This window comes from Stenella coeruleoalba, assembly GCF_951394435.1.
Source record: "Stenella coeruleoalba genome assembly, chromosome: 12".
In the NCBI taxonomy this organism is placed as follows: domain Eukaryota; kingdom Metazoa; phylum Chordata; class Mammalia; order Artiodactyla; family Delphinidae; genus Stenella; species Stenella coeruleoalba.
This window is the reverse complement of record NC_137158.1, coordinates 36,187,977-36,208,754: the sequence shown is the minus strand read 5'-3', so window position 1 is coordinate 36,208,754 and position 20,778 is coordinate 36,187,977. Positions and strand designations below refer to the sequence as shown.

Here is a 20,778-nt window from a genome sequence, read left to right as displayed (position 1 = left end):
AGGGGGATAGGAGGGGGAGGGTTCTACAGACAGGCCGAGAAGAGGAAGCAGGAGTTGGGAGGAGGGGACCTTAGGGTCAAGTCAAACCAGCTGAAGGGAGGCCCCTAAGTGGAAAAGGACATCTCGGCCTAGCAAGGGAACTGGGCAGGATGGTATGACTAAGAAAGAATGAGTAAAAGGGAGTCCTTCGATATGACATGGGAGTGGACCGGTCTGGAGTGGGAAGGATGGTTTGCCATCAATACCCATGACCGAGATCTGGGAAGGAGAAACTGGCCCAGAATAAGTAGGCAGGACCGAATAGGTAGTCCCCGTTACCCTGGGCTCGGCGAGGGTGATGGGGGTCTTCGAGTCCGGGCGCCGTCAGTCGTCAGCCAATCCCAGCAGTTCGAGTGGTAATGCCGTTGGGTCGGCCTGCCCCCCGCGTGGAGACTCTTCCAGTGGCCCGTTAGCCCGCAGCTGGGCCAGGGCTTAGAAGGAGGTCGGGGATTGGGACATTGGCGAGCCCAGTGGCCTTCTTTTCCGCATTTGAAGCAGGCCCCCGGCGGGGTTGCCTTTTGCGGACCCCGTGGATGCTGTGATCCATGGGAGATGGCCGGCCTTAGGGCGGCTACAAGAGCTTGGGTTTGGAGGGCCACCTTCTGGTGCATCCGAGCCTGTCGGCTGGATTCTGCCAAATCCTCACGGCCATTATAGACTTTAAAGGCCATTTTTACCAGATCTCGAATAGGGGTTTGAGGGCCGTCTTCTGCCCGTTTTAATTTCTTTCGGATGTCCGGGGCTGATTGGGTGATAAAATGGGTGGCTAGGACCGCTGCCCCTGCCGGGGTGTCGGGATCCAGCCGGGTGTAGAGAGTTAAGGCCTCTGTAAGGCGACTGAGAAAGAAAGCTGGATTTTCGTTAGGTTCTTGGATTATCTCTTTTAGTTTTTCAAAATTGACTACCTTATGAGCGGCAGCCTGCATGCCAGCCAGGAGGCATTGGATCATGAGGTCGCGTTTACGATGGCCATCTTGGCCATCCTGATAAGTCCAGCCTGGATAGGTGCCAGGTACGGCAGTCGCTCCGACAGGCATGGAGTTGTCGGTTAGGTGAACCTGATCTGCATGGTAGGATCACAAAGATATCGTGCCAGGTGCCAGGTTAGATCGTAAGCTTGAGAGAGATAGCGAAATTCTTTGATGTAGCGGGAAGAGTCTGCAGAAAAGGAGCCTAATCGCTTTTCTATTTGAGAGAGATCTTGGAGAGAAAAGGGAACATGAACTCTAACTAATCCTTCCGCTCCCGCTACCTCCCTCAGAGGGCAGAGGAGATTTGAATCTTGGGAGTCGTGAGCGCGTGTATGTGCACTAATTGGGGAAGCAAGGGGCGTGGGAGGAGAAACCGTCGAGGGGGCCGGAGTGGGTTCGGGAGGAGGGGGGACCGCTTCAGGGTAGGGTGAAGGTTGGAGAGGAGTTCTGAAGGGGGGGAGTGGTAAGAGATTCGGGAGGGTCGGTTAGTGGGGAGGAATCCAAGGGGATTGAGGTTTATGGATGGAGCAGATGTTTGTTTGGCAAGGAGGGTTTGAGAGGTAGAACAATTGACGCAAAGGGAGGGGCGGGAGCGCAAATACCAAAAAACCGGGTTTCGGCACCAAATGTAAGGTCGGATCTTAACAAAAGGCACCGCGAAACAGAGGAAAGCTTCAAGTGAGCTTTATTAGGGAGCGCTCCCGGGCGAGGATCACTGGTCCGAGAGAAAGGGGCCAGAGAAGTCGCTCCCGGGCGAGGGTTGGGCAAGATTTTATAGGGGAAGAAGGGAAAGGGGTGTGGTGAATCTGGGAGGGCGCAGGGTATTCCTTATTTGGTGGTCTTTTCGGGTATCCTGGGGGACTGTTAGTCCCGCCCCTCGAAAGGCGGGAAGGCTGGGCTGGGTTCAAAGTCCCCAGGTCAGTTCCCGGAACTGGGTGGTCCGGAATGTCTCCAGGTCAGTTTCTGGAACTAGGTGGTCTGGAGAATTTCGGTCTGATGCAACCTGTGAATCTGATTGTGTTCCCCTGCCTCCGGGCCAGTTGGCCTTACATTATTAAACTTCTGTTTTTCTACTTTTAATCTGTCTTCTATTACTGGGGCGTTGGGGGAGAGGAGTCAGCAAAAATCCTAGAAGGGCAGAGAAAAAATTATTGTTCTCCTCCACACCATTTTGTGTTGTGTTGTTTGTCAACAAGAACCTGTTTTGTATAACACAAGACAAAATAGGCTCCTCTGTTTATCATGTCCAATGAAGAGTTGGTTTAGGGCTTCCCTGGTGGCACAGTGGTTAAGAGTCCGCCTGCTGATGCAGGGGATACGGGTTCGTGCCCCGGTCTGGGAGGATCCCACATGCCGCGGAGCGGCTGGGCCCGTGAGCCATGGCCGCTGAGCCTGCGCATCCGGAGCCTGTGCTCCGCAATGGGAGAGGCCACAGCAGTGAGAGGCCCGCGTACCGCAAAAAAAAAAAAAAAGATTTGGTTTAGAGTCCAAAAGATTAAATCATCTATAGAAATTGGATACTGAATCATTTTTGGAACATTAAATATCACATATTTGCTATGTCTTCCTCACACTTCACATTACCTACTAAAAGGAAAAATCTAGAGCACACAATCAAATGCAATTTGTAAAATATGGGCAACAAAAAATAATGGTATTTAACTCAGTGCAAATATGAGGTATTAGGTGAATCATACTTTCTTCCTGATACTTATGTACACTATTTGCAGTTTTATAATGTGTATGTATTGTTTATATAATCAGAAATATAAGCCACTTTATTGAAAAAAATTAGAAAAAAACATCAAAAGCCATCTTATTAATAGACATATTAGATATTAGCTTCTTGACGTTTAACTATGTATCTAGCAAGATTTATTCTATATTCCTTAAACAAGGAGTGGAATTCTTACCTCTGGTTTTCTTTAGTTCTTACCTCTATTTCTTGTTCTCTTGGTTTACTCAGAGCATACTTTAAGAAACCACTTGGTAGTTAAGGACGAAAATGAATAGAAAATTCATGTGGTGGAAAATCAGAAATGTGTACAGCTAGAGATGTTAAAGTAAATGAAGAGTTGTTAAGGTTTTAAGCGTTTGCTACATTTAGGATGGAATCAAGTGTATTCTAAGGGCAAATACAAATTAAGAATAAGAGGCTTAATTCTCTCTGTAAGGGAAGAAACAAGTTCTGCCTTGCCTTGTCTTCCAGTATTTACGTTAGAATACTTGTAAATACTTTCCGTGTCTCTTTGAAATGTATGTAAATCTTGCGGTATGCGGGCCTCTCACTGTTGTGGCCTCTCCCGTTGCGGAGCACAGGCTCCGCATGCTCAGGCTCAGCGGCCATGGCTCACGGGCCCAGCCGCTGCGCGGCATGTGGGATCTTCCCGGATTGGGGCACGAACCCGTGTCTCCTGCATTGCCAGGCGGCCTCTCAACCACTGCGCCACCAGGTAAGCCCTGTATGTAAATCTTTTTAAAAGCTAAATAAACCTCTCGAAAACTTTAAGATCCAGGAATGCCTTTCTCAAGGACCTGGGAACAATCTCTTTGAAATGTTATCACCAAGGAGGATAAAGCCGCAATCTCCCAGTTTCTTTGGGTGGGCAGGAGCTAACTTTAGTGGGTGCCTTGCTCACCTTCCAAGACTACCTTCTATCACAAAGAGATGAGTAATTTATTTGCCCTCTGGAGAAAGCTAGTTAGCTAACACAGATGGTCACCCCAACTACCAATTGAATTTAGAATGAAGTACGTGTGACAAATTGTGCTTCATGTCCTCTTACTTGAGGACTAGTTGTTTATCTTGAAAATATGTACGTAATGGGTAGTATTTGCTTGGCTCTATAAAAGGGTAAGTTTTTTTCTGTCTTTGCAAATTTCTTAGCAGATTGAGATTGTGATGTGTATCACATTCTAGTTTAATGCTTATTGAAGAGTAAAATTGTTTTCTTTCTCTTCTACCTTTGTGGAGAGGTTCTTTAGGTTGGGAGGAGATTTTGTTTTTAGTTTTCTTTCCCTAAAACTGTGTGAAATAGATAATCATATCGCTAGAGTTTTAGGAGTTTATTAAGTATTAATTATATGACTTATACTGAGAAAAGAAAAGGAAAGGCATCTAAAAGATTTCAAGATCATTTGAAAGATCAAGATCAATTTTTTTCAATTTCCTAAAATAATTTTGATTAAAAATGGTCCTTTAATAAATCCTTTTAAAAATTAAAGAAATTTAATGTACACTTTTTTTTTTTTCGGTGTGTCCTAGTAATTGTATATTCTCAGAGAAGAGGATCTGTGTTTATACTGTAATAAATAGCCCGAGTACCTACAAGCTCATTCATTCCTTTCTGGTACCATGAATCCTTCACTTGTGTATTAGGTAATTTATTATCTTATAAATTCCAAGAAATATTTTCAGAACAATAATGATTTTGGTATTTATTGTCCTCTTCCTTACCTTGTTTGTATCCTTCTGGGATAAATTTGTTATAAAGAAAGGCTTTGCAATAAATGGGTTCACTTAGCTCCAGGAACAGACATGGTTTCTAAATATGGAATGCAGAGGTCGTCAGGCTGTCCCTCCTAGCCTGTGGTCTTTGAGGTCTCAGTAGTAGCGGTCTTAATAGTTTATTTGCTTCTGACAGATCCTGTGTTTTTTAGATAGTCCCAAATGTACATTATATGACCCATTTGACAGCTGGTCTGTTTTCTCCTTAGTGATGTGGCTCTGTAAGGACAATGGAAAAAAACAAATCAACAGTAGCTAATTTCCACAGTAAGGATAAAAATTAAGTAAGCAGGAAGTTAATCCATTGAAGTTTTGTATTTATTGTTATTCTGAAAAGATGCAACATTACTTTCTAAAAGAGAAATGAATAATCAAAGCACTTTGAGTTAATACTGTTACTATGTGAAAGTGTTGACTAAGATTGAATTAATTTGAAACAAATGTAAAATCTATGTGTAGGGACAACAGTAGCCACTTAATAAAAAAAAAATACTGTGCAAATACCTATTTATAAAAAGGATCCAAATTGAATGAAGTGATAACTGTTCTAAGATTATTACCTAATGTTTAATCCTTATAATAAACAGTCGTGAATACTTACAAGTTGAAAGGAAATAGAAGTTAAGAAATTTAAATAAGATAAAGTAACTCATTTTAATGCAGTAGGGATGTGGAATCCCTGGTTATATTTATCTGGATTAAATTCTAAAGTTTTAGTGGCCCGTGTGGGGATGTGATGTTTGCGTTCATCAGGCAAAATTTCATGAAAACAAAGACATCTCTAAACAGCTGCCTGATTTTGGACTGCAGCTGACCAACATTAGGAAAGAGCTGTTGTTCCTAATCAGAACAGACATTGGTCTCTTTCTCATGCAAATGATTATTTCTAATGGCACTTTGAGTCATAATTCAGCCAAGGATTGATTCTGATTGTATGGGGTTGCTAGGAAACACCCTTCTCTGAATGTGGGTGAAAAGATACTTCTTCACTGTGCAGACTTTTTAGAATGATGGATATTAAATTTTAAGATGATGTGTGAATTAAACATTTTCATAAAACTGGAGATAAAAGGTTTTGGTTCCTTAGAAAGATGTAGGTATATAAAGAATTGCTGGCTTAACTTTTAATCTAAAATATCTGCATTTCAAAATTGAAATTTCAATATGAAATTTCCTCTACATGGCAGTGTTTTTGCTGTGCATCCACAAACGTGAGATGTTTTAAACGTGATATTAATTAGCATGTTGTTAGAGTGTAAGGAATTTTAATAGCCTAACTGGAAGGGCGCCCACATGTCCCTGGAAAATTATAAGCAGCAATTCACAAGCTATAACTGATAAGCAGATGGATAAGTATGAAGTTATTATTATTTCTTCTGGGACCAGAATGTCAAAATGAATATCTAATTAGGCTACTGAACAACTTTTAGGAACACAAAGCAAAAAATGATCAAGGAGCAGTTTTAAGAACAATAAAATGGAAGAAAGCCGTCTTAATAATAAAATAAAGGCAAAAGGAGTGAAGCTTTGGAATTGTTGAATGCAATACAAATGTAATATTTGACTGCTATACCTGTTTAAATAGAATATGTGCAATTTATTTAACTGTCATGTATTTGAAGCTGATTTATAAATTGGTGAAATAGGTACCATGGCTACAAATTAAACAAAGGAAAAATTATCTTGGTAGCAGCTATAATAATTGGCTAAGCAGTAATAGTCATTTTTGCTTGAAAAAATATACTATTGATGTTTCTTTGAATCTTATAAAAGAGAAGCATTTATTTGAAATTTATATCAATAAATATGTATTACTTGCTCTGGGGATAGAGGTGATTTAAACCTCTGTATGCTCAAAGATCATAAAATTTACTGGAGATGGTTGAGGTAACTTGTAGAATTAGGACACAGTGTCCTCTAATTTTATACTGTCATTTTGGGAATTTAGAGTATGTGTGTGTGTATATAAAATAATCATATTATTATTTTTCTTTTTTTTGCATATTATTTTTCAAGAACTTTATTCTTAATTCCCCTTTTCTTTTTAATTGTCTATTTGTTACTTGTTTTAACTCTTTGATTTGAAGCAATAAAATGTTTGATTGTAGTATCATTTCTTATACAGTGGAGAGCTTGAGGTCCACAGACACATATCTTGATAGGTAGTTATTTTTTAAATGACTAGTGGTCTCCAGAAAAGAATTTCCAAATGAAAAAGAGAATAATGGGATTGTTTTTGAGACATCCAAAAGAGATGGTCAGAACATTTGAAAGTACAGGATTGTGACTAAAGTCTTGGGCTGTAGGGTCATTCAAAACTGGGTTTAAATCCAAGATCCACCAGTTAATGTTGTTATGCCTTTGGGGAAATACCTATTAAATAATCAGTTCCCTCATCTGCAAATTGGGTACATAGTATCTTGGCTATAGAGATTCCATAAAAGTTTAATGGAAAAATGAATATAAACCATTTAGGAAATTGTTTATCACATGGTAAGAATGTAGTAACTGCTGATTATTATGGCCTGTTTACATAAGCATCAGCTAACAAAAATTTCTAGGAAATTGTATACATTGCATTTCTGTCATGGCATGCTTTCTTGAAAGCATCATTATTATTATTATTTGTTTTGCGGTACGCGGGCCTCTGACTGTTGTGGCCTCTCCCGTTGTGGAGCACAGGCTCCGGACGCGCAGGCTCAGTGGCCATGGCTCACGGGCCCAGCAGCTCCGCGCATGTGGGATCTTCCCGGACCGGGTCACGAACCCATGTCTCCTGCATCGGCAGGCGGACTCTCAACCACTGCGCCACCAGGGAAGCCCCAAAGCATCATTATTTTTTCCTTTATCTTTTAAATCTGTGCCTTGGTACTTTTTAGGTCTGGTGCTTTTCAAATTGTCAGCTCCTTGTTCACATTATTACCTATTAAGTTGGCCCTACTATGAAAAAGAACTTATGCAAAAGCTGAGCATTGCTGCTTTTAAATTCATACTTGAGGGAAGCCAGAATCTTTGGCAACATCAGCCTCTTCCTTATGTATATGGAGTCCAGAACTTAAAATCCCTCCTTGTACCAGCACACCCGGTTCAACGGTAACAGTACTTTCCTTTTAATCAACAGTACTTTCCTGCTAAATGTCATCAGTGTTGTCCATTTCTGCTTTTAAGAAAACAGTGTCCACATTAAAAGCAAAATGTTTAAGATATGAATTTCAATCCTTGGAAACTCATTCTGTAGAGATTTAGACTGAACACTGGTTTAGCACCATCAGCTTTGGAAAAGAAACATGATTAGCTAAACTAAACATTTTGAAGTTGCTTTAACTTTCCAGAATTGTTTCAGATTTCTGGTGTTTATGGATATTATAAGGTAGTATGCAAGAATTAAATGTTGAAATGAGCTTTTCCATATGAAAATGCTTATTCAGATCCAGTAGTGACATATAATAGCTTCGTAGTATTTTTACAGTCATCGTGGAGTCACATTAATCATCCACATTTATTACCATTCTTTTTAATGGTATTTGTTGGAGTCTAAAAGGAGAGGAAAAGGCATAAAAGGGGAAGATATCCACCACTCTTCAGAGTTTGATGAATGATAAAGGGAGGAGGAGTATTAGAAAGCAAGGAATGCCTTCAGGCCGTGGTAGAGGACTGAGCCCTGTGAAAGGGAAGAGTGAAGGAAGGGCGATTGGGTAGGAACAGCTTCAGTTAGCCGTGCCGTGCCGTTCTCAGAGAGACTCAGCCAGGCTGGAGAGAAGTTCCAAGCGAAATTTACTGGTACGGGAGGCCCACACTGGGCAGGAATAGTCTGGCTCTAAAAGCTCTTTCATGCCAGGTCATTGGTTGCGAGCAACCCAGAGGAAGCGTGGCCTGGCAAAACATGTGACAGCCGGAGGCAGTCAGCCAACTATGCTGTCTGCAGCAGGTCGCTTGAAGGGTAATCTGAGCCCTTGGTGAGCACGACAGTAATGCATACATACACACACACACACACACACACACAGATAAGTACATATATACGTATCCCCAAAGTCCAGGAGTGTATTTGGTTCATGCCAAATGGTTTTGGACCTTTTGACATGAACGAAATGCCTGAAGGACATTTTGGATACAACCAAATGGACCTGCAAATATCAAGGACCTTTTGGTGTGGACCCACCGTCTTACGGAGCAATGTCTTATGGACATTTTGTACAGGACCAAATGTCTGCTAACCGTATTGTATATCTAGAAGTTGCTAAGAGAGTACATCTTAGAAGTTCTCATCACACACAAAAAAAGAAAATTGTAACTGTGTGAGATGATGGATGTTAATTAAACTTGTGTTAATCATTTCATAATACATACATGTATCAAATCATTATGTTGTACACCTTAAACTTATACAATGTTAAATGTCAGTGGTACCTCAGTAAAACTGAAAACAATAAAATGTAAAAATAAAAAATATATAGCTTTATGTTAACAATCCCCCTTGATATCTTAAATGATCATTTTATTTTCTCTTGGTAAACCTGGATAAATTCTTCTCAATATAGAAAATCAGTTAAGTAACACCAATTACATTTGGCGTATGAGCAAAGAATCTATTAGCTGTTGTCACACTAGACACTCTAAAATATATTCCTCAATTAAGTCAGACAAGCAAAGAGCTCTACATATGACCCTTACATTTCCTTCCTTATTGATTGATTGATTCATAGATGGATGGACAGACAGACAGTAGATTAACTTATTTATTGATGGATTCAGATTTTTAAGGATATAGTAATTAGGAGATAAAACGTGCTGTCAGAAAACTCAGTCTAGAGGAGAATAAAGATTAGCCAACTGGTTACGACAAAACAGGCTGATGGCTACTATCCTATGGAAGTATAGGAGGATCTGTAAATATATAAAAGAGGCAAAATTCTTAGAATGGCTGTGATAAAATGGCAAAAATGACAGTGGTAGAACTGGAGTCCTCGGTAGAACTCCACGTTAATACGACAGAACAAGAGTTGAAGTGAAAACCCTGGATTTTCCTCTGAGCTCTCCTTACTAAGTACCAGATCACTTCCCATCCCTGAGCTTCAGCTCCCTCCGTATCTCACAGTGTTAGTAAGAAAACTGAAAGTTTATGTAACATACCTTGTGAGTTCTAAGCTTTATAAACAGATACACTTTTACTCTTGTTATCACTTTGGCAAATGTCCCTGGACGCCTATTTTCCAGAATACGTAAAATATGAGATGCTAGAAGTAGGGCTGTCATATTTAGCAAATTAATACAGATGCCACGCAATATTTGGAAACATACTAAAATATCAATCATTGTTTATATGTAATTCAAATTTAACTGGAAATTTGTATTTTATCTGGAAATCCTAGTTAGAATGGAAGTAGTAGTGGAGAGGGGCAGGTGATAATGCCATGGTAAAGATGTGTAGGAAATGGATAGTAGCTACATTACTCTATGTACTTTTTGCTTCCCTCTTTTTTTCCCCCTTAAAAATGAATACACTGATGTGTATAAAATTGTTGACTAATAAGAACCTGCTGTATAAAAAAATTAAATTAAAAAATAAAAAAATGAGTACACGTTCACTTAGAAAAATTAGGAAAATAAATATAAGCAAAAAGACAACAATTGCCTGAATTATTAAATATCCAGTGGTCCTTATTAACATTTTTATGTATTTTCTAATTACACATAGGTATATGTATACATATAAATTTAGCATGACAAATGGAATCATGTTATACATCCTGTTATATAAATTGAATTTTTTTTACCTAATGGTATACCATAATGTCTCTTTGTCAACAAACCAGGTGTGCATCATGTATTCTGTAGCCTGTAGATCATCCCATTGTGTAGAACAGTTGATTTAAACAGTTCACTAAAGTTGGATATATAGTTTGATAAAACTTCTGTACTATTATGGACTCAGCGATAAGGAGTGCATTTATAGGAAAATCTTTATAGGCATATTCTTACAGTCTTATACCCTTAGTATAGATTCTCTGAAGTAAAATTATTTAGCTAAAGGAATAATTATTTGGCTAGATCTTGACATAAATGATTAATATTCTTTCAAAACTATCTTACACATTTCTATTTTCAGAAATAGTATATGGACATATTCCTACCTATTCTGGCAAACCCTCTGTATTATGACACTTGTGACAATTTCATAAAGAAGAATGGTGTTTTGTTGACATATACATTTTTTGATTACTGATCAAGGTAAATTGATGTGTTTTGGCCATTTCTATTTGTTCTGTAATTGTCTGCTGTGACAAAAAAAATTGGCTCACTCAACATCATCTCATTTCTCTCTTTTCGTCTACCTTCAGTAGGCTAAAGCCTGGCAAACTAATATCTATTTCCCAAATTCACCAGCAGGAGTCCACGCAGCCCCTCTCTCAAACACTGCCATGTACTTAGGTTTTATTTGTTTCCCCTGCTGCAACAGTATTTGGGAGCTGGATTGTCAGATCCTTGGCTTTCTGGGTGTCTGATGGTATTGGCAGGTGGCAGCAAGAGCATTATTTCTATTGGAATAGTCTCTTGCTGTGACTGGGCATTACTCCTGGCTGTATCATTTCTGGTGAAATTGCATCAAAGCTAGAAATTATATAAATTTACTAATACTCTAATAAATTCAATTTCACTTATTCCAGCTAGAGTGGATTCTGTTTTAAAGTACACATTCTGAACAGTACACTCTTATGCCCACTAACACTTTTGTGTCCTGAGGGTCATATTTCATTATTAGTTTGTAGTAGCATTTGACATAGTTAAGGTTGCGGTTTTCCCCATCATACACATTAAATGTTTCCTCAGTTTTCTGTTTACCTTTTAAATGTACTTAATTCACATCAACAGTTCACTAATTGCAAACTGAACTAGACACCTCAGTTCCTTTTCTTAATATATATGAACATATGTAGCTAAAGCATTGTAAAAATATAATATATTTAGAGTAGTTAAGTTCATTGGAGAACATTTGGCAATTAATGTAAGTGACAAATGCAATACATTTTATATACTTTCTAATTGAGCTTCTAATTTTCTGATATTCTGCTCTTCTGAATCCTATGTTCCATCACATCTTTGCCACCAAGCTGGAGTGAGGAGAGACAAAGTTATCAGTTACAATAAGACTTAACTTGCACAGGAATGAGAAATGAAACTCACAGTTTTCTTCCTGGGGAAATTTTGGTGGGAAGTGGGGGTGGGTGAGGACGAAACAGGCATAGAGTGAAACTTACACGTCTCAGAGAAGGTGAGGGGGTAGATACCTCAAGAAGCAGGCTGAAGCTAAAAACATTAAACCCAGGAATAATATCGAGACTTTGACTCCCAAGGCTCCTTTCATTCCCTGCTCCCATCTGGGATACACCCTATCGAAGTAACCTTGCAGGCTGACAGCAAAGGTGTACCGCGTTAGTAGTTAAAATGGTTAATTCTCAACACTTGAGCTGAGCTCCTCCTTCAGCAGATGCCTCCCCTACGCATTCCAACCTAACACCAAATATCTCAGGTGTTGGCTGTCTTAAGTTTAGTTTTCCTGAAGCTTCGAGGACCTCATTTGGCGTTGAGAGACTTAGGAGTTCTTTGATTCCCCGCAGAAAAGCCTCCGAGGTAACCGAGTGCAGAGCTAGTGGGCTTTCCGTGTCGGCCACCGCAGAGGCTGCCGCGGTGAATACTCCCTCGGAAGGAGGGACAGACTTGCAGATATCTTCGTGACAGCCAGGGTTGAGGTGGAGCCTTCTCAGCCAGGGAGAACCCCCGAATGCTCACCAGGCTGAGGCCCAGCGCAAGCCGCACAAGCTGTCTCCCTCGGTTGCACAGGCCAGCAGGGCTAGCCGTGCCCACGAAGACAGAAGGTACTGTGTCGTGGGCAACACCACGAGACTTATTACTAGGAGCTTTATAATATCTTTCACCTTATGTTTTTCTTAAAAATTGTCTTACGTATTTTGGGTTCTGTCTTCTATATTAATTGAGTACCGCTTTGCCTGTTTCCGGGAAAAACCATATTGACTATTTTCTTTTATCCGAGTAACATTGAAAATATAAATTAGTTTGGGCATCTTTGTGATACCGAAGCATCCTGTCTATGAGCATAGTTTATGTTTCTGTGTATTTAATCATATGGATTTCTGATCCAATTCTTGTCCATAGAATTATTTTTCTATCAGGGATGCTTGATATATATTATACATTTATTTATTTATACGTTATCTACATTATATATTTATAGTATATATTATAATATCACTATATATGTGTGTGTGAAATCACTGTATTTCAAGTGAAGCAGTGGTAGGGTGTGGTCATCGAAGTTCTGTTTGAATTACTCCATCATCCCAGTGAATTCATTCTTGATTTTTATTATCTGAGCTGGTTCTTTAAAATACGTAGTTATATAACCGAAATATTGCTTCAGAGTGTTTTGAAAAGTAATTACTTGGATACATTGTGTGAAGCCTAAAAGTTTTAAGAAATAACATGCAGAGAATTGCATCATTAGAGACTTAGGCTAATAGTTAACACAAGAAAATAGGATTAAATGCATGAAATACTTTTTTATAAAGCCGAGTAAATATTTAACGCAGAAGCAGATAATGTGGAATTATAATTTTGATGATGACTATTTCTGAGGGCCATGTGTTATACATATGACATGTAATATTATTTATATTTACTTCCTTAAGTGATGTTTTGGATTCTGAAAAGGAGAAAATTCACTAGTATTTCATGCATCTTTGTTTCAAGCTCCAATTTTAGAAAATTCGCTTTTTGTGATGAAAACAATAATATTAACCTTATTAATACAACTTTACTATTTTTGCTTTGAGAACTGGTTAAGCTATTGTATTTCTCCCTCTTTACTTTCTCCTAAAACGACCATTTCTTGAAAGAAAGAAAATGTTCTTTTCCCTGTTTTATTCAACTGTTAAGAACACAAGGAGGCTGCTTTCAGTAGAGGATATACAGCCTCATTTATCATGATTTTAAAAAATTTATCAACTTCTGTGTCAACCAGTAGTCATAATCAATAAACTCCAATCTCTATGCTCTTATCTTTTATTTCGTCCCCTTTACTTCTCTTATTCTTTGGTATTTAATTCCACCATTTCTTTGTGGTTAATTTAATTTGGTAATTTTTCCTTCTGAGTTTATATGGCTGTAAACGAAGCAGGTGTCTGGAGTGTATCTTGATTCTTCTTCTGAAAGCCCATTTTCAGAGACCCGGCCCCCTCTCAGGTGGTTGGTTTTGTCATCACGATTGTACACGCCAAAGAACTGCTGGGATGCGTGTTTGATCCATTGTATTACGCTGCACAGTGGTCAGTTGCCTGTCCAACTTGATTCTGTGCTGCTTGTTATTTTCACGGAAATTTCTTTCTTGGCTATTCCTAGGTGTGCTCTGCTTCCTCCTGCCTCTACCCATCCATACTCTTTATGCATCTTAGGGGTTTAATAAATTAAACTCCAACATGCACATTAGCTGCCGAAAACATTAATATACTGAGAGTCACAATCAGAACTATTCCTGTAAACCTGGATTAGGAAATGCTGATTGCAGGGAACTTAATGGAAGTGCCCTACTTTCTGGAGTCATTTGTTTTGATGAGAGCCTGAGTGTAAATTCTGTGCAAACCACAGACAGCTATTATGCAGTTAATTATGCACAAAGTAAACATGTGCAACTGCAAACAGCAAAATGCCACCTAATAATGGATAACTCCAGATTTATGGTATGCATGCCCAATCTGTAAAGGCTTCTCATGAATCTAAAATGAATGGAACATTACCTAAATGATCCAGAATGAAGGCTTTAATACATCGCTCTGCCCTTATTGCTACTCATTTCTTGTCAGCAGATTCTTCATTTTGCCTTAATTCATTGTACATAAACACTGTGCAAATGTTTGGGTCATATTTAAAAACATATGGCTTGTGCTTATGATTACTGCTTAGGCATTTTATTAGAAATTACTTGTTAAGCAAATCACGTTCTTAATTATACAGGTCAGCAATATAATCACCGTGCCCATGTGTACTTGTTGTACAAAGCTCCACTAAGTAAACATACTGTGCGTAATTTAGGGAATATGTTTGTGTATTGTCCCCAATATCTGTGTCAGTGTTGCCTCCTGATTATTTTCATTTATGCAAATGAAATGTCTTTTGTAATGAGCATTTCAAATTTTGTATCTTCTGCTGGTAGGGAGATTCTTCTGAAAGTTGTTGATACCCATAAGTTATATCATTTGATAGTTTTATCTGTCCCCCAAATGAAAGTAATAATTGAAAAGCCACTAAATAAATTTAAATAATATTGAATTAATTTGTTTTTATCCCCCTTTGTTCTAAGAAGTTAATGTGACTTAAAAAAATGCCAGAATTGCAACGATTTAAAGGATATCTAAGTGAGTATCTCAGGGTTAAGGGAAAATAAAGGTGGAGAGGAATAAGATGTAGTAGGTTTAAGAGTAATTTACAGAACACATGCTGAGAGAATTTTCAGACCAGACAAACTGGCTTCAGTCATCTTATTAGTTAAAACAGACACGCAAAAACAAATGCTTAGTGATATATTATGTCAAACCAATCCACCGCTTCAGAGAAGCACACTTCTTCTTTGTTCTGAAACTGTAGAAGTGTATCTTGTGCATCCTTTTAGAGAAAATAATCTTTAAAAAAGATCCCAGATGTGTCATAGTAGGTTCGTCCGTTGTAACAAATGCACCGCTCTGATGGGCATGTTGCTAGTGGGGTTGTGTGTGCAGTCGGGGGGTGGGGGGGGACAGGGAGGATGTTGATACTCTGTACTTTTTACCCAGTTTTGCTGTGAACCCAAAACCGCTCTAAAAAGTCTATTAATTAAAGACCGAAACAATATTCTCATAATTAATGCTTGCAACAAGGTGTAGGCTGTTTCTCATTCAGACCTTCAGTGTAAAGTGATGACTTAATTCCAAGTACAAATGAGTAACAGCTGCCTCCTGGGGGTGATAGGGAAGGTGATGGGAAGGTGATGGATAGGTAGGTCATGGGTAGTTTTGTTATGCAGGATTAGAGAATATCTCCTTTAAGCTATTGATATATTTTCCATATTCTAAATTATATATTCCAGATTCTTTTCTTTTTTATTTTTTACCGTTTTTTTTTGGTATGCGGGCCTCTCACTGTTGTGGCCTCTCCCGTTGCAGAGCACAGGCTCCGGACGCGCAGGCTCAGCGGCTATGGCTCACGGGCCCAGCCACTCCGCGGCATGTGGGATCCTCCCGGACCGGGGCACGAACCCGTGTCCCCTGCATCGGCAGGCGGACTCTCAACCACTGTGCCACCAGGGAAGCCCTATATTCCAGATTCTTATGGAGTATTTATATGGGTCCTAACTCATTAGACCTCCCCTATATAATGAATGGTTTTATAATAGAAAAAAATTGCCTTGATAATCTCATCCTTGAGAAAAGGTAAGGGATGCACAGATAGACGAGATTAAAAAAAATAAAGTAGAAGGGAAAGGTTTGGGAGGGGTCCTTTTGATGATAGAAAGCAGATTGCTTTACTTGGCTTGCAGGCATTCTTTTGCACCAGGGCATTTGTGGAATCTCAGTAAACTAAGGGCTAAGTGCCTCATTGACTTTGAGAAAAATGATTTCGTATTGGGCTCTTTTAGCTAAGTAAGTCTTAGAACAAGTTCTCTAAGTTGTAGCTACATATTACCTTTTCTTCTTTTTAAAAAGTTTATGTGATCACTTCATAAGGAGAAAAAACAGGTAAAGCAGATCTAAGTTCTTGTTTAAGTTACTATTGTCATTTATGTTATTTGGTGTCATGGAATGGGAATAGATGAATGCCAGTGCATGGGAGGTCAAAATATGAAATCACTTACCTGATTTGTGTAGTTCCAGTTTCTATACAAAGCACACGGCTTTTCTGTTTCTTGCTTGGATACAATGACTTGCCATTTCCCATTGCTAATATTCTCAGCTATCTCTTCATATGATTTTCTTTTATGGGGTGTAGGGGGACATGATATTATGATGTACCCTTAAAATATTCTTCTGGATTGATTGCACTGCATATCTGTTTATTCTAAAAATCAATACCTATTTTCAAAAAGTGAATGAGATCAGAAAGAGTGAAAAAGAAATGTGCCCGAGCCTAAATGCACTTCTGACTAAACAGACTATTTCCTATATTCAATTAAAAACATAAAACCTAATTATCCGTTAGAATTATGGAATTGGGGTACAGAAAAGAACAAAGGAAAAGGGGAATTAGTAGAGACTACAATTAAAATTCCAAACCTTTTAATAGCCATGAAGTTCAAGTAAGTATATAAATCAAGATTCTTCAGACTACTTACACTGCAGACAATAATGAACCATTTCATCACTTTAAATTTTCAGCGATGATTATTTGTGTTTGGAAAGTCTCACTGAATTTTACCCTGAATATTACTTAGCAATTAATATTGGAATATTGAGCAAAAATGCATTTTACCTATGCTTTCTTTTCATGTGCTTCATCATGTTGGTCATTGGAAGTACAGACCTTCATATTTTTAAGTTGTTCTCTTAATAGTGTGAAGCTTATTTTCATGATTTAAAAAAACCCTTGACTTTATTCATTAACAGTGTAACTTACACACATATGCACACACACACACAAATGAATCTTTTCTTTTTGTGATCATCTTATCCTTTGGACTAATTTTTCTGAAACTTGGAGGATTTATAAGATACTTCTGTCAGTGCCTTCATTGTAGTTGCCTTAATTCTTGTAATATAAACCGTAGCATATACCTTCATAAGGGACATCTAAACTTGACAGTGCTCATCTGTAAATAAGAACTCCTGTATGTCTTTTTTTTGTTGTTGTTGTTTAAACATCTTTATTGGAGTATAATTGCTTTACAATGGTATGTTAGTTTCAGCTTCACAACAAAATGAATCAGTTATATATATACATATGTTCCCATATCTCTTCCCGCTTGCGTCTCCCTCCCTCCCACCCTCCCTATCCCACCCCTCCAGGCGGTCACAAAGCACCGAGCTGATCTCCCTGTGCTATGCGGCTGCTTCCCACTAGCTATCTACCTTACGTTTGGTAGTGTATATATGTCCATGCCTCTTTATCGCTTTGTCACCGTTTACCCTTCCCCCTCCCCATAGCCTCAAGTCCATTCTCTAGTAAGTCTGTGTCTTTATTCCTGTTTCACCCCTAGGTTTTTCATGACATTTTTTTTTTCTTAAATTCCATATATATGTGTTAGCATACGGTATTTGTCTCTCTCTTTCTGACTTACTTCACTCTGTATGACAGACTCTAGGTCTATCCACCTCATTACAAATAGCTCAATTTCGTCTCTTTTTATGGCTGAGTAATATTCCATTGTATATTTGTGCCACATCTTCTTTATCCATTCATCCGATGATGGACACTTAGGTTGTTTCCATCTCTGGGCTATTGTAAATAGAGCTGCAATGAACATTTTGGTACATGACTCTTTGAATTATGGTTTTCTCAGGGTATATGCCCAGTAGTGGGATTGCTGGGTCATATGGTAGTTCTATTTGTAGCTTTTTAAGGAACCTCCATACTGTTCTCCACAGTGGCCTGTATGTCTTTTTGTAGAATACTTTTTACTCTAATCAAGGAGTTGTAAGGAAAACTTGTTTTGTTTTTCTCACAGGAAATGCCACCTTCCATTCAACATGATTATTTTCATATTCCTAAATGTATCCTAAGTGCCTTGCATCTGATTTTAATTTCAAAGAGAAATGACAGGAGTGTCATAGAAATATGTAGGTAATTTAAAAATTACAGAGATCTGTAGGAATATTATTTTTTACATCCCTCGTGACCACCAATTCTAATAACAACTAATAAAGGAGCTAAGTATTTATATTTCAGAACCCTTCCTCTCCTTACCACAAATAATTGGAAAGCAGCTTTCAGGAAAAAATATTGAACTGATAGGGATGGAAGAAACAACACAAATAGTAAACTGGAATATTAGTAACAGAATCAACTTCCCAAGATGCTAGGAAAAGGAAAAAGAAGCAAATGGGTGATAAGAGAGGCAAGAAGAATGTGAGAGATGCAGTTAGAAAGGAAGTCTAGAGGTTAAATGAAGAGATTTAAATAAGAAAAATTATATAATATGAAAAAATATGGACTGTTTATCCATGTATGTACTACTTCTCTGCAAAACTGTGTAATTCTATGTAAATCCATTTCCACTTCTCTGCATTTCTTTCTGTTGATATATATTTCCATCTGATATCATTTTCTTCTGCCTGAAGGAGTTATTTTATCATTTCTTATAGTGTGCATCTGCTGGTGATGAAATCTTTCAGCTCTTGTATGTCTGAAAAAGTTGCAGTTTAGCTTTTGGTTTTGTGAGATATTTCACTAGGTGTAGAATTCTAGGTTGACAGTTTTTCTTTCAGTACTTTATAGAGATTGTATTCCACTCTCTGATCACTTACATTGTTGCTGATGAGAAATCCATTATCATTATTACTTCTCTTCTTTTGGGTACAATATGTCTTTTTCTGTTTGTTTTTAAGATTTTTCTCTTTATCATTAGTTTTGGTGTGCCTAAGTGTAGCTTTTTTTTTCTTTTTTCATGTTACTTGTATTTGGAGAGACTTGAATGTTTTGGATCTGTGAGCTCACAGTTTTCATCATATTTGTAAATTTTCAGGTATTTTTTCTTCAATTATATTTTCTGTCTCTATCACTTTAAATAGGAAATCCAATTAAATGTATATTGGCCAACTGAGTTGTGCCACAACTCACTGATATCGTTTTAATTTTTTTAATTCTTTTTTTCCTATGTTTTATTTTATGCAGTTTCTACTGCTATGGATTCAAGTTCACTAATCTTCTCTTTTTCAATTTCTAATGTGTCATTAATCCCTCTAAGTATACTTTCTTCTCAGACAATGTAATTTTTATCTCTAGAAGTTTCATTCAGTCTTTTCTATATTTTCAATGTCTCTGACATTTAGAATATATGGATTACAGCTGTGATTACTGTTTTAGTGTACTTTTCTGCTAATTCAAACATTGTATCAGTCCTTGGTTAGTTTTGATCAATTTATTTTTCTCCTTATTATGGATCATATTTTCATGCCTTTTTGTATGACTGGTAATTTTTATTGAATGCCAGATGATATAATTTTATCTTGGTGGGTGCTTTGTTTTGGGACAGAGTTGTGTAACTTAAAACAGTTTGATTTTTTTTTTTTGCTTTTTAAGATCTTCTAAACAAGACCTTTCTGAGTACTGCACCCCATGTTCCGTGAATTATGAAATTGTATAACAGGTACTACTTCATGTCCTATATAAGTGTCAAGTACTTTCCCCTGTAATCCTTTTGGATGATTCTTTCCCTGGTCTCGGGTAGTTTCCTTAATACTTGTGTTGATCAGAAATCTACTGAATAATTAAAATCTCTGCAGATATCTGGGGTTCTCTGTGTATCTTCCTTCTCCCGTGCTTTGTCCTGCCTTGGTCTCCATGGATACTCAGCTCCATCTCCATAAGGGAGTGTGACTGGATTATAGCTCCTTGCACTGTGTCTTGGGCATTTTCTCAAGGAAATAAGCTGTGAAAATAATTGGGTTTATCTTGTTTTCTTTTCTCTCAGGGATCACTGTCCTTTATTGTATCATGACCAATGCTTTGAAGAAGGTTGTTTCATATGTTTTTTTCCCCCCTGCTGGATTTGTGTGTGTGTGTGTGTGTGTGTGTGTGTGTGTATAGTGGTGAGAAAAAGAAGTTAAATCCAGTCCCTGTTACTCTTATCATGTCAGAAGAGAAACCAGTATATATAGTTTTATTTTATGTGATAGGTTCTCACAGTGGGTTTACTGGTTCTACAGATAAGTGTTTTTTAAATTTTCATAGATATTGGCAGATTTTGTTTTAAAATGTAACAAATTACACTTCTGCCAGAAATCTATACAATATAAAAGTACATTTTCCTACGTAACTTCAAAATTGCTTCTTTTTAAATGTTTCCCATCTGGTAAAAAGTTATCAGTTGTTTTTAATTAATAATTTGCATTTCCTGTTATTGAGTTTAAGCATGATTTCATATGACTGTTGGTCATTTGAATTGGCCCTTCTATGAATTGCTGAGTTGTATATTTTGCTCATTGTTTTACTCTTATGTGGGTGGCCATTTTCTTATCAATTTGTAAAAAGCACACTGTGTCTTTAAAAAAATTAATT

General features: G+C 37.9%; 1 long non-coding RNA gene across 1 annotated transcript in view; it reads left to right on the top strand.

Moving 5' to 3' along the window:
• The first annotated feature begins 4,725 nt into the window (after positions 1-4,725).
• LOC307195582 overlaps positions 4,726-20,778 on the top strand; it is a 271,076-nt gene continuing 255,023 nt past the window's right edge. The window contains exons 1-2 of the long non-coding RNA XR_013830868.1: positions 4,726-4,785; positions 12,138-12,395. This is a non-coding gene — a long non-coding RNA (uncharacterized lncRNA). The remainder of the gene's footprint in view (positions 4,786-12,137; positions 12,396-20,778) is intronic.